The sequence below is a fragment of the Pongo abelii genome, chromosome 3 (assembly GCF_028885655.2).
Source record: "Pongo abelii isolate AG06213 chromosome 3, NHGRI_mPonAbe1-v2.0_pri, whole genome shotgun sequence".
In the NCBI taxonomy this organism is placed as follows: domain Eukaryota; kingdom Metazoa; phylum Chordata; class Mammalia; order Primates; family Hominidae; genus Pongo; species Pongo abelii.
In genome coordinates this window covers 57,378,731-57,397,590 of record NC_071988.2, presented here as the reverse complement: position 1 = coordinate 57,397,590, position 18,860 = coordinate 57,378,731, and positions in this window count along the sequence as shown.

Below are 18,860 nucleotides of genomic sequence, written 5' to 3'. Positions count from 1 at the left end.
TGACAAACCTGACAAAAATAAGCAACTGGGAAAGCATTCCCTATTTAATAAATGGTGCTGGGAAAACTGGCTAGCCATTTGTAGAAAGCTGAAATGGGATCCCTTTCTTACACGTTATACAAAAATTAATTCAAGATGGATTAAAGACTTAAATGTTAGACCTAACACCATAAAAACCCTAGAAGAAAACATAAGCAATACCATTCAGGCCATAGGCATGGGCAAGGACTGCATGACTAAAACATGAAAAGCAATGGCAACAGAAGCCAAAATTGAGAAATGGGATCTAATCAAACTAAAGAGCTTCTGCACAGCAAAAGAAACTACCATCAGAGTGAACAGGCAACCTACAGAATAGGAGAAAATTTTCACAATCTACGCATCTGACAAAGTGCTAATGTCCAGAATCTTAAACAAAGAACTTAAACAAATTTGCAAGAAAAAAATCAAACAACCCCATCCAAAAATAGGCAAAGGATATGAACACACACTTCTCAAATGAATATATTTATGCAGCCAACAGACACATGAAAAAATGCTCATCATCACTGGTCATCAGAGAAATGCAAATCAAAACCACAATGAGATACCATCTCACACCAGTTAGAATGGCAATCATTAAAAAGTCAGGAAACAACAGGTACTGGAGAGGATGTGAAGAAATAGGAACACTTTTACAGTGTTGGTGGGACTGTAAACTAGTTCAACCATTGTGGAAGACAGTGTGATGATTCCTCAAGGATCTAGAACTAGAAATACCATTTGACCCAGCCATCCCATTACTGGGGATATACCCAAAGGATTATAAGTCATGCTGCTATAAAGACACATGCACACATATGTTTATTGCGGCACTATACACAATAGCAAAAACTTGGAACCAACCCAGATGTCCATCAATGATAGACTGGAATAAGAAAATGTGGCACATAGACACCATGGAATACTATGCAGCCATAAAAAAGGATGAGTTCATGTCCTTTGTAGGGACATGGATGAAGCTGGAAACCATCATTCTCAGCAAACTATTGCAAGGACAGAAAACAAAACACCACATGTTCTCGCTCATAGTTGGGAATTGAACAATGAGAACACTTGGACATAGGGTGGGGAACATCACACTCTGGGGCCTGTCATGGGGTTGGGGGTGGGGGAGGGGTAGCATTGGGAGATATACCTAATGTAAATGATGAGTTAATGGGTGCAGCACACCAACATGGCACATGTATACATATGTAACAAACCTGCACATTGTGCACATGTATCCAAGAACTTAATGTATAATAATAATAATAAAACCTCAATATACTGAGACTTCTGTCTTGACAGATGGTTCATGCTCAAAATTGCAGCTAATGTGGGGGAGGCACTATCTCAGTTTAGTATTTAGAACTGTTCTAGTTTAAAGACCTGTCATCATTTTAGGTCTTATATAGAGATGGTGTCTTTGTCTGGTTCTGCTTCTACAACAGAATATCTAGTACTGGGTAATATGTAATAAACAGAAATGTATTGGCTTACAGTTCTGAAGGCTGGATACTTAAGGCCAAGGTGCCAGCATGTTAGGTTTCTCTGCTTTCAAGACTGCACCTTGCACACTACATGCTCTGGATGGGAGGATACTCACATGGCAGGAAGTCAGAAAGGCCAAGAGAGACAGCCCATTACCCAAAACCTTTTTATTAAGTCATTAAACTCACCCATAGAGGTCACATCCTGAAGGCCTAATCATCTCTTAAAGTCCCAACCTCTTTGTTCTGTTTTAATGGCAATGGAGTCTCAACATAAGTTGTGGAGGGGATAAACATTAATACCATAGCAGATATTTATAAATAGTAGGACAAGTAGTCAAAGCTTATCTAGTCCTACATAGATAGAATATTTTAAGCTGACTGCCCCAAGAAGACAGCATGACTCTTAGCCAAGGGCTCTGGAAGGTCAAAGGTAATTTTCAGAGAGGACTGATGCTGAAGACATAGCCACAACCAACTTCAGCAGCTGGAGGAATCTTTATTCAGTCTAAAAAGGAGATCTGGGTTTAGCAACATACAATGTTTTAGAATGAAACTTAATATTCATAAACACCTGTTCACTTATGCCTAAACTGGAGAAAAATTGCTATAAGCTTGTATAAGCTATAAAGAAGTGTGCTGCAGGATGTGTGTGGGTGGGTAGGGGGTGTAGGGTAAATAAGGAAAACATCTGATTGATTTAAATAGAGTTGAACTCCACAAAACTTTAAAATTAACAGCTAATTCTACTGAGAAATGAAGTTAGTTCTCAAAATATTTGAAAATAAATGTAAAGATTTAAAGATTCAAGAAACTTACATATTTCTGATTGAAAGAACAAAAGGGAATATTTACCTATAAAATGTTAAAAAAGATAGCTATCCATTATTTTGAGCTTAGGGTTTGAGTTCTTTTGATGCAGGCACAATGGTAGATACTCTCTCTCTCTCTCTCCATATAAATATATATATATGTATATATATAAATTTATTTGTCCTTATGCTTTTTTTAATCTGAAAGAAACTTTTTAAATAAGTAAACTTGAAAAGTAAACCCCTGAGGCATGAAAGAGATAGAAAGCTGCTACCTGTGTAAGGAAGAAAAACATACACTGATCCTCGCAAGTCAGTTGTCTCTTCGTTCTTCCAACCATCTAAGAAGGTATTGCTGTGTTTCCCCAGAGTTCCAAGGAGAATCCTATCGAATCCATCTAAAATATGTGTTACATTTATTAAGCTTTCTTATCTGTACCACTCCCAGAAGACCACCATTGGCTCTCTTACCTTACCTTTTGAAAAACCTTTCAAATGACATCTTTTGTTTTTTCATTCTTAATACCCTAAAATCCATTTGCTATAACTCAGCCAAGGGAGTCTTTCAAAGACACAGATTAGGTCTTTTAATTTTTTGCCAATTTTTATCCTTGACTTCCAGAACAAGGTTTAGCATACAGTAAATAATAAACATTTGTAGAATACAAAAATATTCTGCTGAGTAACACTCTTTAAAAGTTTTTTTATTATACTGCGGTTAAAACATTATGTAATTTCTATAATTTTCAGTGTGGTGCATGATCTACCTATCTCTTCACCTTTGTCTTGAATCACTCCTAACCCTACTCAGTTTATTCATTCTAGCCATAAGACCTAAATTTCAGCAGTTTTTTCTTCATAGAGCATTACGCTCTTCTTTGCCCACCACACCACCCAGATCTTTGCATGGCTACTCTCTTTTCCCATTGTATTTTAAATTAAAGGCATCTCCTCACAAAAATTTTTCAGTGTCACCCAAATAAAGCAGACTACCAGTTACTTCATACCAGTCTATTTATTTTTCATTATGATGCTTATAATGATTTTATTGTATGTATTTTGCTCATTGTTATAATGATGACATGCCCTAAAAGATGATGCCCTAAAAGAAGTCGGATCGCTAGCTTTATGTATATTGCATATCCGGTTTCATATATATCCACCGGAGTGCACCCGAGCATGTGCACATACACATCATGTTATATTATGGCATCCTTATTAGTTGCAAGTCACGACAAAGTCTGCTGCACTAATTATGAGAGATTCGTGAATGTCTTCCTTGTTATTTCAGCTTCTCAAAATGCAAATAGATAGAATAATATATTTGCCTAACTCATATGAATACAATAAAAATCAACTAAATTATATTAATAAAATCAATCACATCATGTAGAAAAAAAAGAAAAAACCACATGAAGATACCAACAACATCCTTGTTCTTAGGGGTCTCAATTAAGTAGGTATCACAAGTGAAAAGCTGAATATTACATTTTATTCAAATAGATCACATACTGCAAATCTAATCTCCATTTTCCTTGCATAATTGTTTGCATAAATAAAAGGGAGGAGGAGACAAAATACATGCACAGTCAAGATCATTTTTAGTCTTATCATTTTATTTTCTAAATAAGCAAATCTCAAAGAAGAGATTGGGTGGTCGTGGGTCTCACAGGTAAAAGAAGCTGTGTGTGTGTTTTTTTTTTTTTTTTTTGGTAAATTTGTTTAAGTTCCTTGTATTTTCTGGATATGAGACCTTTGTCAGATGGACAGAGTGCAAAAATTTTCTACCATTTTGTAGGTTGTCTGTGTATTCTGGTGATAGTTTATTTCGCTCCATTAAAAAGTGGGCAAAGGACATGAACAGACACTTCTCAAAAGAAGACAGTCATGTGACCAAGAAACATATGAAAAAAAGCTCAACATCACTGATCATTAGAGAAGTGGAAACCAAAACCACAATGAGATACCATCTCACACCAGTCAAAATGGCGATTATTAAAAAGTCAAGAAACAACAGATTCTGGCTAGCCTGTGGAGGAATAGGAACACTTTTACACTGCTGGTGGAATGTAAATTAGTTCCACCACTGTGGAAGACAGTGTGGTGATTCCTCAAAGAACTAGAACCACAAATGCCATTTGACCCAGCAATCCCATTACTGGGTATATATCCAAAGGCATATAAATTTTTCTATTATAAAGATACATGTACATGTATGTTCAATGCAGCTCCATTCACAATAGCAAAGATATGAAATCAACCCAAATGCCCATCAATGATAGACTGGACAAAGAAAATGTGGTATATATACACCATGAAATACTATGCAATCACGAAAAGGAATGAGATCATGTCCTTTGCAGGGACATGGATGGAGATGGAAGCTGTAATCCTCAGCAAACTAACACAGGAACAGAAAACCAAACACTGCATGTTCTCACTTGTAAGTGGGCCCTGAATAATGAGAACACATGGACACAGGGAGGTGCATAACACACACTGGGGCCTTTTGGTGGGGCTGGGGGAGGGAGAGCATCCAGATAAATAAGTAATTCATGTGGGGTTTAATACCTAGGTGATGGGTTGATAGGTGCAGCAAACCATCATGGCACACTTTTACCTACGTAACAAACCTGCGTGTCCTGCACATGTATCTCAGAACTTAAACTAATTTTTTTAAAGCTATGTTGAGAATAGGACACAGGTGTTTCTATTCCTATTCCTTGGTGTTCCACTCACTGCTCTCTTCCTTACACCCTACCTTAGGAGAATGAGTAAACAATGTGCTTTCTTGGTTCAAAGAAATAAAAAATCATGCATTTTATGACCCTGGGAATCTTCTTATTCTAGTGCACTAAGCATTAAGCAAAATAACAAGGTGGTGTCTGAAGATCAAATGTTAGATACAAAGATTTTCAATTACAAATTGCAATCTTAAAACTATTTGGAAAATCACTATTCATTTCCATAGACACTTTCTATATCAGATAGTATTCTTAAGATGTAAATTATTCACTCTCAGCTCTTACCCATGAAGCAAGTCACATCTTTGCCAGCTCAGGCTATGCTATGTAAATTTTTTTAAAAAATATTGCATGGATTTAAAAGATTCTAAATACAAGGTAGAAATTCAACAATGGTGAGCTTTATTATTTCATGAAAATACATTTCATCTTATTTGAAGAGATTGCCTGTGTGTTTGACCTCAATACAACTCTGAATATATTTTTGTCCTGTTCTATCTAAAAAAGCTTCCTTACATTTTCACTTCAATACTTGGTATTAAATCAATATCCTTAAGAACATTTTTGCTGTTATCGTCTAGACTAATTTTTCTATAGTATAAAATTCACCATAGAAACTCTGGTGTAGCAGAAATAGCCTTGAGACCAAACGAGAAAAATATGGTTTGATTTTTACTTCTTAACTTTCCAGTTGTAAAATTACCTGAAATAATTTAATTAATTTTTAAAATATATTTTGAAATTATTTCAATGTTACAGAAACTTGCAGTTACAGTTCAGAGAGCTATTCCTGGTTTCTCAAATTCCTCAATTTTTAACACCCAAAGATGTTTATAATTATATGAATATAAGTATGTATAATCATATATCACAAATGTATATCATATATACATATGTGTGTGCATATCTACATATGTTTATATGTTCACATTTTTTTCTGGACTATTTGAGAATACAGTGCATATAGTAGTATATCTGTTTATGCCATAATATTTCACTGACTGTTTCTTAGGAACATGGTTATTGTCTGTCAGGGTTTTCCATAGAAACAAAACCGAGGAAACTATATAAGCATATAATTTGTTGCAAGGAATTGGCTGATGCAGTTATGAAGGCTAACTAGTCCCAGAATGTTCCATCTGTAAACTCAAGACCCATGAAAGCCAGTGGTGTACTTTTGAGAGCAAGAGGGCTGTTGATACAAGCCTTATGCCGGGACAGGAGAAGACTAATGTCCCAGCTCAAGTGATCAGGCAGAGAGAACAGATTTCCCCTTCCTCTGCCTTTTTGTTCTATTCAGGCTCTCAAAGAATTGGACACTGCCCACCCACATTTGGGAGAAAAATCTGCTTTACTCAGTTCACAGTTTCAAATGCTAACTCCCCCAGAAACAATCTCACAGACACACTCAGAAATAATCTTTAATCTGGTTATGCAGTGTCCTGTCAAAACGACATATAAATTAACCATCATAAGTTCATGCTTTGTCTTGTCAACTTGGCACTCATACAAATCTGCTTAAATCACAATGACTCTGTAAATAAAGAAAATATTTAAGTCACAGTTCTGCCTAACAGAATACATCTATCCTGCATACAACCAGAAATGTATTAACCTAGAAGAGGAGGCAAAGTTTTTGAGTGGTGTTTAATTTTCTCCTTGGTATACCACAATTTAAATAATATGATGTAAAATAATAAGTAAATGCAATGATATGTCAATACATCTTATGTGATAAGATAATAAGAAAAAATAGACACACACAAATGTATTCATAACAAAATAAGTAGAAAATAATAATTACAGTTGTTATTTCTGAAACTGGTCACATAGTAGCTATTATTAATAACTACCTTCTTCCACTGTCCATTCTGTGTCCTTTTTTTCTTCGGTAAGTGCCTCAGCTGGAGCTGGTTGTGGTTCTTGACTTGGCAGGGTTATGCAAGCCTCCATTCCTAAAGGGCTTGGCCACTCATGGGCTGACCTGTATTGAGTTGTTTTTCTGTTGACCTAAATCACAGGGCAGGGTAATACTAAGAGATGCCCTAAGGGATCTCTTACATTCTAGGCATACTTTTTCTTACCTCCATTGTGGAGTGGCAGTCATAGCTGTCCAATTTTTCCTTTAGTAGTCAGGGACAATCACCCCAGTCAGCATAGCAACTCCCTTCTTTGCTCGTTGATTCAGAGCAGCCAGTCTTACCTTCCAGGTCAAATGAGTTATCATTGTGTCTCCTGGGGGAAGCATTTTTCCCTCTGGAGCAAGAGAGCATAAGGTTGAGGGAAAATATCCAATTTTATGTGGGTTTCACTTTTACCCCACACCCTTAGTATCCATTTCCACCTAGTATCCGTTAGTAGCCTTAGTATCCTTAGTATCCATTAGTATCCTAGTATCCTAGTATCCATTAGTATCCTAGTATCCTAGTATCCTTAGTATCCTTAGTATCCTAGTATCCCTAGTATCCTTAGTATCCATTTCCACCTTAGTATCCATTTCTGTCTGTATAAACCAATAAATTCAAATAGTTCTTTTGAGTGTAGCACATTTCCTAATGGGTCTCCTTTTGTAGCTTATCTTTAGGGTCCTGCAGAAACTTAAATCTACCTAAAAGTCTAGAAGCAAAGAGGGGTGATAGGGATGATTCCTGAGTAGAATCAGTATTGTCTTGCATGGCAACTGCCTCAGCAGGGGCCATTAGTTTTCTCAGACAATGCAGAGTTAATAACCTCAGATGGAGCAGAGGCCAGTACCACTGCTGGAGGTTGCTACCCCTGCGGGGTGGAAGTCACTTTCATTGGCAAATGTTACATCAGAATTTAGAGGCTCAATGTCCTTAGACACATTATGGTCTCTCCAAATGTCCTCAATGGAACTTACATATATATAAAACCATATACACATATATATGTGTGTGTGTATATATATATATATATACACACACACATATATATGTGTATATAAAATCAGTTAGGATCCTGGCTTCATTATCAGTATGTTGACTCATTTGTTCTACCCTACAATACAGAGCTATAGTGTCAAAATAGATATGCCCTTATTACCACAACGAACACACCTAGTTCAAAATTTGTTTGTGGCTTTTCCAAACTGAAGATCTTAGTCAAAGTGTTGTTCAAAGGACTTTTTAATGTTATTTTATTATTATTATTAATTAAAGTTCATACTTTATTATTTTTTATTGTTATCTAATGTTCTTTTCCTCTTCCAGAATCTCATTTAGGGAAGTAATCACATTCTATGTAGTTGTCATATCTCCTTAAGCTTTGCCTCCTAGCTGTGAAAGTTTTCCAGACTTTGTTTGTTTGTTTGTTTTTTAATTTTATTTTTCTTTTCTTTTTCTTTTTTTTAATTATTCTTATTATACTTTAAGTTTTAGGGTACATGTGCACAATGTGCAGGTTAGTTACATATGTATACATGTGCCACGCTGCTGTGCTGCACCCATTAACTCGTCATTTAGCATTAGGTATATCTCCTAATGCTATCCCTACCCCCTACCCCTACCCCACAACAGTCCCCAGAGTGTGATGTTCCCCTTCCTGTGTCCATGTGTTCTCATTGTTCAATTCCCATCTATGAGTGAGAACATGCGGTGTTTGGTTTTTTGTCCTTGTGATAGTTTACTGAGAATGATGATTTCCAGTTTCATCCATGTCCCTATAAAGGACATGAACTCATCATTTTTTATGGCTGCATAGTATTCCATGGTGTATATGTGCCACATTTTCTTAATCCATTCTATCATTGTTGGACATTTGGGTTGGTTCCAAGTCCTTGCTATTGTGAATAGTGCCGCAATAAACATACGTGTGCATGTGTCTTTATAGCAGCATGATTTATAGTCCTTTGGGTATATACCCAGTAATGGGATGGCTGGGTCAAATGGTATTTCTAGTTCTAGATCCCTGAGGAATCGCCACACTGACTTCCACAAGGGTTGAACTAGTTTACAGTCCCACCAACAGTGTAAAAGTGTTCCTATTTCTCCGCATCCTCTCCAGCACCTGTTGCTTCCTGACTTTTTAATGATTGCCATTCTAACTGGTGTGAGCTGGTATCTCATTGTGGTTTTGATTTGCATTTCTATGATGGCCAGTGATGATGAGCATTTGTTTTTAAGACCTTCAGAGTTTTGAGAATACCAGTCAGGTATTTTGTAGAATGTCTATCAGTTGAGATTTGTCTGATAGTTTTTTCATGATTAGACTAGGGTTATGTGTTTTGGGAGAAGAACACAGACAATAGTGACATTTGTATCATGTCACATTAATGATGCATACCATTGTTACAGTAGGTAGCTAGTCAGACAGGAGCAGGCAGGAGAGCCCCTCCCTCCAACCAGGAATGTCAGTTGACCATCAGGTGATGGTCAGGCAGTCCTTGGAAGATTGCCTCAAGTGAGCATGTGTACAACTCTAGTAAACACACTGTGCAGGCACACCCTACCAAGTGCCGGCAGGCCACTATGCACAGGGACAGCCCACCCCAAGAGAAGAATTGAGGGAAAAGGAACACAATCTCCCTGAAAGCATGCCAACGCATAAAACCCCAAGTCAAGGTCAAACAGTGCATTTGAGTATCTCAAGTCACCGGTGTGGCCCTCTTCCAAGTACACTCAAGTACACTTTACTTCCTTTTGGTGCTGCTCTAATACTTTTTTTTTTTTTTTTTTGAGAAAGCGTTTCACTCTTGTTGCCGAGGCTGGAGTACAATGTCAGGATCTTGGCTCACTGCAACCTCCGCCTCCCAGGTTCAAGCAATTCTCCTGCCTCAGCCTCCCAAGTAGCTGGGATTACAGGCGTGTGCCATCACGCCTGGCTAATTTTGTATTTTTAGTAGTGACAGTGTTTGTCAGACTGGTCTCGAACTCCCAACCTCAGGTGATCCGCCTGCCTCAGCCTCCCAAAGTGATGGGATTACAGGCATGAGCCACTGTGCCCGGCCTCTAATACTTTTTAATAAACTTTCACTCCTGCTCTAAAAGTTGCCTCAGTCTCTCCGTCTGCTCTTATACCCCTCAGTTGAATTCTTTCTTCTGAGGAGGCAAAAGTTGAGGTTGCTGCAGACCCCTACAGATTTACCACCGGTAACATTATCAACATGATTTATCTTTTATTATGTTAAACTTGGTCACTGGCTGAGATATTTCTCAGATTTCTCCACAAAGTTATCTGTCCCCTTCTATGCTATATTCATTGAAAAAAAAATCACTATGTACAACCCATTCTTAAGAAGGGAAAAGCTATTTTCCTTTTCCTTGAGAGTAGAGTACCTATACAAATAATTTGAGATTCTTCTGCACATGTGGCTTTTTTTGCCCTAGTTATGTATTTATTCAATTATTTATTTATATCAGTGTGGACTAATAAATATTTAGCGTATCTTTTGGCTTATAATCCAATACTACTTTAATTTCTTGCTCCAATTGTTCCAGGTGCAGATGTTGGAAGCTCTTTCAGTTGATTCTTATGTCCCTTGTACATACACACATCAATGTAAAATGTAAAAATTGTTGTTGTTGTTGTGTTTGTTTCACTCTCTCTCTCTCTGTCTTACTTTCTGATACTACAGCATGCTCCAGACTCCTCTCATATATTTCCTAATCCAGTCCTACAAGAAGCCATTTTTCTAAAAATCTTTAGTTTCTTTTATTGAAAAATTATGATATTAGAAACCAAAATCTATGCCAGTTATGACTACCAATACAGGGATATGATTGCTTCTCAGATCTTTCATATGTGTATTTGCAGGTTTGAGTGTGACATAAGTTGTCTAGAGGTGTCAAACTAACAAATGAAGAATCTTATGTTTGGGAAGGCTTATGAAGTTTACTGACAAAGTAAAAGGTATCATGGGTCAATGAAAGTTTAGGAAAGTAGGAGGTATATCTCCTCTAATGAGATGAGGAAACAGTGAAAGTGATCATGTAGATTATCATTGAGGATTAGTGGTCAACGTTTAGTAATTTTAACAATTTTTATTTATACATACATATATATACTTCTATATATAATGATCTATACTAAGGTGAAAAATTGACCCTCAAATATGTCCAAGTTCTGGGAGTTACCCCAGAGCATATGAATATTTTATTATATGGAAAAATGGAACTTTCCAAATGTGATTAAATTAAACATATTTAAATGAGGAGATTATCCTTAATTATATAGCTGGGCTCTGTGTAATCACACTATTTATAATGAGGTTGCAGGAAGAGTAAGAGTCAGAAGAGAAACTGATGTGGTGGTAATGGAAGTAAAGACTGTAGTGATGCACTTTGAAGTTGAAGAAAGAGGCCACTAGCCAGGGAACACAGGCAGCCATAAGAAGGCGATGAAAGCAAGGAAACCAAGTATGCCCTCAGAGTCTCCAGAAATAACCAGCCCTACCAACACCTTGAATTTAGCCTCGTGATTTTGGACTTCTGACCCCTGAGTTGTAAGAAAATAGGTATAAGTAGTATTAAGCCACAGTGAGATTGCTTTGTCACATTCTGTACTCTATCCTGGGATTCCTTGACCTCTTAAATTATTATCTTTAAAAATTTCATTCCTAAAGATTTACTATTTGTGCCCTAAATTTCTACGGGTTTGGAGAAAAGCATAATGTCATGTATTCAAAATTAAAGCACCACATTCTATAGTTTTACCACTGTAAGAAATCCTCTGTATTTCATAGTCAACCTTACCCTCACCCTTAACTTCAGGAAATCTCTGATTATTTTACTGTTGCTAGAGTTTTGCCTTTCCAGAATGTCATATAATTTGAATCATACAATATGTAGTATTTTCTAAAATAATTCTTTCACTTAGAAATATGCATTTAAGATTCATCCATATCTTTTTATGTATAATAGTTCTTGTTATTGACAAACAGTATTTTGTTGTATAAATGTACCAATATATTTATCCATTCACTTGTTGAAAGTTATCATGGTTGTTTCTAGTTTTTCTGACAATTATAAATAAAGTTTCTATAAATATGCACTTGTAAGTTTTTGTGTGACATAAGTTATCTAGAGAGGCCAAACTGACAAATGAAGATTCTTATGTTTGGAGAAGCTTATAAAGTTTATGCCCAAAGAAAAAGGTATCATGGGTCAATAAGAGGCTGGGAAAGTAGGAGGTATATTTTTGTAATGGTTGATACTGAGAGTCAACTTGATTGGATTGAAGGATGCAAAATATTGATCCAGGATGTGTCTGTGAGGGTGTTGCCAAAGGAGATTAACATTTGAGTCATCGAGCTAAGAAAAGCAGACCTGCCCTTAGTCTGGGTGGGCACCATCTAATCAGCTGCCAGCACATCTAGAATACAAAGCAGGCAGAAAAATATGAAAAGACTAGACTGGCCTAGCCTGCCAGCTTATATCTTTCTCTTGCGCTGGATACTTCCTGCCCTTGAACATGAGACTCCAAATTTTTCAGTTTTGGGGACCCAGACTGGCTCTCCTTACTTCTCAGCTTGCAGATGGCCTATTGTGGGACCTGTAATCATGTAAGTTAATACTTAAAAAACTCCCCTTTATATATATATATGTGCACACACACATATATAATATATATCCTATTTATATACAACTAATATATATATAACCTATATAACTAATATATATATATAAACTTATATATATGTAAAATAATATATATATATAATTCTGGAGTTGGCTGCTTAATATGATAAGACCCAAAAAATCTTAAGGATTCTACTTCTAATAATATGAAGATCACTCATAGTCCTTGGTGTGAACTGTTTAGAGAGTTATGCAAAATAAATGCATTTGACACTCCTGATTCATCGCCTGTAAAAGGCAAGGAGTTTAGTGACCCTATCCATAATACCGTCAAACATACGTGGAGAACCAAGGAGCATAATGAAACTAGTTGGTTGCTCCTAAGTTAAGTGAACAAAATTATGAAAGAAAATGATGAACTCAGAGATTCTAACTCCTGCTTCAGAAGCAAATACTGAGCCTGAAGTCTGCTAAGATTGCTCTGAGTGGGTATCTTATCTCCTATAGAGAAAGAGCTGAAATTGTGGAAAAACAGACACAAGCTTTTATCATGTGAGTGTTGGACATGCAATAAAAGGTGCATGCCCAGCTTTGCCGGGTGTCTACTGTTAAAATGAGGGCATTGATTTGGAAAAAAGTGGGACCCTGCAACTTGGATTGGGGATGTGTGGGAGGACCCTGATGAAGCTGGGGACACTGAGTTTGTAAACTCTGGTGAACTTTTCTTGCCAGAGAAAAATAGCTTCCCCATCCCCAGTAGTGCCAATATCTCCTCCCCAACCTATGCGGCCTTCAGCCTTTTCAGTTTTGTCTGAGAAGATGAACCCTGCTGTGTCTGAAGCAAAAGTGATGGCCTCCCCTGAGGCAGTTGCCAAGCAAAATAATGTTGGTTCTCCTCAGGAGCCACCACTAATACTCCTGTTTTTTTTCTAGACCTATAACTAGACTAAAGTCCTGGTGGACCCCTAGAGGTGGGGTTGAGAGTGTGACCCATGAGAAGGTGCGCTACACTCAACAAAACTGCTTGAGTTTTCTAATTTATATAAGCAGAAATCTGGAGAACAGGCATGGGAATGGATATTAAGGGTGTGGGATGAAGGTGGAAGAAACACAGAGTTGGATCAGACTGAATTTATTGATTTGGGCCCCTAAATAGGGAGCCTTTATTTAATATTGAGCTCAGGGAGTTAAAAAAGTTTCTAATAGTTTATTTGCTTGGTTAGCTGAAATACAGATTAAAAGATGGCCCACTGTGTGTGGGCTAGAAATGCCTGATCTCCCTTGGTTTAATGTAGAAGAAGGGATCCAAAGGCTTAGAGAGATTAGGATGGTGGAGTGGGTTAGTTACTTTAGACTTGCTCACCCAGCTGGGAGTGTCCAGAGTATATACCCTTGACCAATGCCTTGCAAAACAGACTTGTGAGGGCAGCACCTCATCATTGAAGAGACTTGTAATTGTTCTTCTCTGTATGTCAGATCTAACAGTGGAAGCTGCAGTCACTCAACTACATAATTTAAATACAATGGGAACGATTGGATCCTGAGGTGGCAGGAGCCAAATGGCAGCACTCAACTGTCAAAGACAAGGTGAATGTAGCTATTGTAATGGACAGAAGAGGCAAAGCAGCAATCTGACTCATGTAGAGCTATGACATTAGCTAAATTAATCACAGTGTTCCTAGAAGTGAAATGGACAGGAAATTCACTGCATTCCTACTTAACATATAAACAGAAAACTTTAAAATCAATTGGACAAAAGACTAATTTGAATTACAAAAACAGAGAATCATGGCCCCTCAATCGATTTCCCAACTTGAGCCAGTTTACAGACCCAGGACCCCTTGAATGAAGGGGCAGCCAGGTCCCCTTGAGGAAGGACCCCACTACATTACCAACACTTTATGCTGTTAATCTTTCTCTCATTCTTCCCCAAGGTGACCTCCAGCCTTTTGCCAAGGTAACTGTGCAGTGGGGAAAGGGAAATGATCAGACATTTAGGGGACTACTGGACATTGGCTCTGGGCTGACATTGATTCCAGAGACCCAAAACATCACTGTGATCCTCCAATTAAAGTAGGGGCTTATGGAGGTCAGGTAATTAATGGAATTTCAGCTCTGGTCTGACTTAAAGTGGGTCCCTAGACTCATCCTGTGGTTGTTTCCCCAGTGCCAGAATGCATAATTGGCATAGACATACTTAGCAGCTGGCAGAACCACAACATTGGCTTCCTGACTAGTAGGGTGACGGCTATGATGGTGGTAAAGTCCAAATGGGAGCCATGAGAGCTGCCTGTATCTAGAAAAATAGTAAATCAAGAACAATATCACATCCCTGGAGGGACTGCAGAGATTAGTGCCACCATTAAGAACCTGAAAGACGAGGGGTGGTGATTCCCACCATATTCCCATTTTAGTCTCCCATTTGGCCTGTTCAGAAGACAGATGGATCTTGGAGAATGACAGTAGATTATTATAAGCTTAACCAAGTGGTGACTCCAATTGCAGCTGCTGTACCAGATGTGGTTTCATTGCTTGAGCAAATTAGCACATCTCCTGGTACCTAATATGCAGCCACTGACTTAGCAAATGTCTTTTTTCTCATTCCTGTTCACAAGGCTCACCAGAGGCAATTTGCCTTCAGCTGGCAAGGCCAGCAGTCGACCTTTTACGTCCTGCCTCAGAGGTATATCAACACTCCAGCTTTGTGTCATAATCTTATTTGGAGAGAACCTAATCGATTTTTGCTTCCTCAAGATATCACACTTGATGACATTATGCTGATTGGATCCAATGAGCAAGATGTAGAAAACATACTGGACTTATTGGGGACACATTTGCATGCCAGAGGATGGGAAATAAATCTGACTAAAATTCAGGGACCTTCTACCTCAGTATAATTTCAAAGGATCCTGTGGTGTGGGGCCTCTCAAGATATTCCTTCTAAAGGGAAGGATAAGTTGCTGCATTTGGCCCCTCCTACTACCAAGAAAGAGGCACAACACCGAGTAAACCTATTTGGATTTTGGAGGCAACACATTCTTCATCTAGGTGTGTTACTCCAGCCTATTTATCAAGTGACCCAAAAGGCTACCAGTTTTGCGTGGGGTTCAGAGCAGGAGAAGTCTCTGCAACAGGTCCAGGCTGCTGTGAAAGCTGCTCTGCCACTTTGGCCATATGACCCAGCAGATCTAATGGTGCTTGAGGTGTCAGTGGCAGACAGGGATGCTGTTTGGAGCCTTTGGCAAGTACCCATAGGTGAATCACAGAGGAGGCCTCTAGAATTTTGGAGCAAGACCCTGCCATCTTCTACAGATAACTACTCTTCTTTTGAGAAATAGCTCTTGGCTTGTCACTGGGCTTTGGTAGAAAGTAAACATTTGACTATGGGTCATCAAGTCACCATGCAACCTGAACTGCCTATCATAAACTGGGTGCTTTCTGACCTATCTAGCCATGAAGTGGGTCATGCACAGCAGCATTCCGTCATTAAATGGAAGTCGTATATATGTGATTGGGCTCAAGCAGGTCCTAAAGGCACAAGTAAGTTACAAGAGAAGTGGCTCAAATGCTCATGGTCTCCATTCCTGCCACCCTCCCTTCTCTCTCCAAGCCTGCACTGATGACCTCATGGGGAGTTCCCTATAATCAGTTGACAAAGGAAGAGAAGACTAGAACCTGGTTTATAGATGGTTCTGCATGAGATGCAGGCACCACCCAAGAGTAAACAGCTGTAGCACTACAGACCCTTTCCAGGACATCCCTGAAGGACAGCAGGTGAAGGAAAATCTTCCCAGTTCACAGAACTTCGAGCAGTGCCCCTGGCTGTGCACTTTTCATGGAAGGAGAAATGACCAGATGTTCAATTATATACTGATTCATGGGCCGTAGCCAATGATTTGGCTGGATGGTCAAGGACTTGGAAGAAGCATGACTGGAAAATTGGTGACACAGTAATTTGAGGAAGAGGTATGTGGATGGACCTCTCTGAGTGGTCAAAAACTGAAGATATTTGTATCTGACGTGACTGTTCACCAACAGGTGACCTCAGCATAGGAGGATTTTAATAATCATGTAGATGACCCCTTCTTTGGCTGGACACCACACAGCCTCTTTCCCCAGCCACCCCTGACATCGCCCAAGGGCTCATGAACATAGTGGCATGGTGACAGGAATGGGGTTATGCATGGACTCAGCAACGTGGACTTCTACTCACCAAGGCAGACCTGGCTACGGCCAGTGCAGAGTGCCCGATTTACCAGCAGCAGACAGCAACACTTAGCCATTCCTCAGGGTGATCAGCCAGCTACCTGGTGGCAGGTTGATTATATTGGACCTCTTCAATCATGAAAAGGGCAGAGGTTTGTCTTCACTGGAATAGACACTTACTCCAGATATGGGTTTGCCTATCCTGAATGCAATGTTTCTGCCAAGACTATCATTTGCGGACTCATAGAATGCCTCATCCATAGTCATGGTATTTCACACAGCATTGTCTCTCACCAAAGCACTCACTTTAGGGCTAAAGAAGTGTGGCAGTGGGCTCATGCTCATGAAATTCACTGGTCTTACCATGTTCTCCACCATCCTGAAGCAGCTGGATTGATAGAAGGGTGGAATGGCCTTTTGAAATCACAATTGCAATGCCAACTGGTGACAATACTTTTCAGGACAGGGGCAAATTCTTCAGAAGGCCATGTATGCTCTGAATTAGCACCCAATAAATGGTACTTTCTCTCCCATAGCCAGGATTCACGGGTCCAGGAATCAAGGGGTGGAAGTGGCACCACACACCATCACCCCTAGTGATCCACAAGCAAAATTTTGGCTTCCTGTTTCCATGACATTATGTACTCTTGGCCTAGAGGTCTTAGTTCCAGAGGGAGGGACGCCGCCACCGGGAGACACCACAACAATTCCATTAAACTGGGAGTTAAGATTGCCACCTGGACACTTTGGGCTTCTCCTACCTTTAAGCCAACAAGCTAAGAAGGGAGTTACAGTTTTGGCTGGGGTAATTGATCCAGACTATCAAGATGAAATCAGTCTACTACCCCACAACAGAGTTAAGGAAGAGTATGCATGGAATACAGGATATCCATTAGGAAGTCTCCTAGTATTTCCATGCCCTGTGATTAAAGTCAATGAGAAACCACAACAGACCAATCCAGGCAGGACTACAAATTCCAGACCCTTCAGGAATGAAAATGTGGTCACTCCACCAGGAAAAAAAAAAAAAAAAAAAAAAACACGACCTGCTGAGGTGCTTGCTGAAGGCAAAGGGAATACAGAATGAGTAGTATAAGAAGGTAATCATCAATACCAGCTAAAAACACGTGACCAGCTGCAGAAATTAGGACTGTAATTGTCATGAGTATTTCCGTCTTCTTTTGTTGAAAACATGTTTGTGCATGTATACACTTGTACTAAGAAAATATCTTTATTTTATTTCCTTTTTCCTTTATAACATGAAATAAGATTATTGACTTCATATCTGCATTTAGGTATTGTTAATTTTGTGTTGTAGTATTTGGGTTGGGGATTGGTGTGTTTCCAGTTGTACGAAGGATAGTTGTGCTATGTTAGGTGTAATTATGACCTTATTACCATCTTTATTTGAAGATTACATATGCTCTCAAGAGATGTGTATGGGTTCCCGTTGACAACGGGTGGACTTGTGATGGTTAATACTGAGTGTAAACTTGATTGGATTGAAGGGTGCAAAGTATTGATCCTGGATTGTCTGTGAGGGTGTTGCTAAAGGAGATTAACATTTGAGTCAGTGGGCTGGGAAAGGCATTCCCACCTGTATTCTCGGTGGACACCATCTAATCAGCTGCCAGTGTGGCTAGAATATAAAGCAAGCAGAAAAATGGGAAAAGACTAGACTAGTCTAGCCCCACAGCCTACATGTTTCTCCCACACTGGTTGCTTCCTGCCCTCGAACAACAGACTCCAGTTTCTTCAGTTTTGGGACTTGGACTGGCTCTCCTTGCTCCTCAGCTTTCAGATGGCTTATTGTGAGACCTTGTAAATATGTGTGTATATATATACACACATACACATATATGTATGTGTGTGTCTATGTATGTGTGTGTGTATATATATATACATGTATACACATATATACACACATATATACACATATGTACACATATATACACATATGTACATATATACACATATATACATATATACTCATATATACATATATATACACACATATATACTATATATACACATATATATACATATATATAC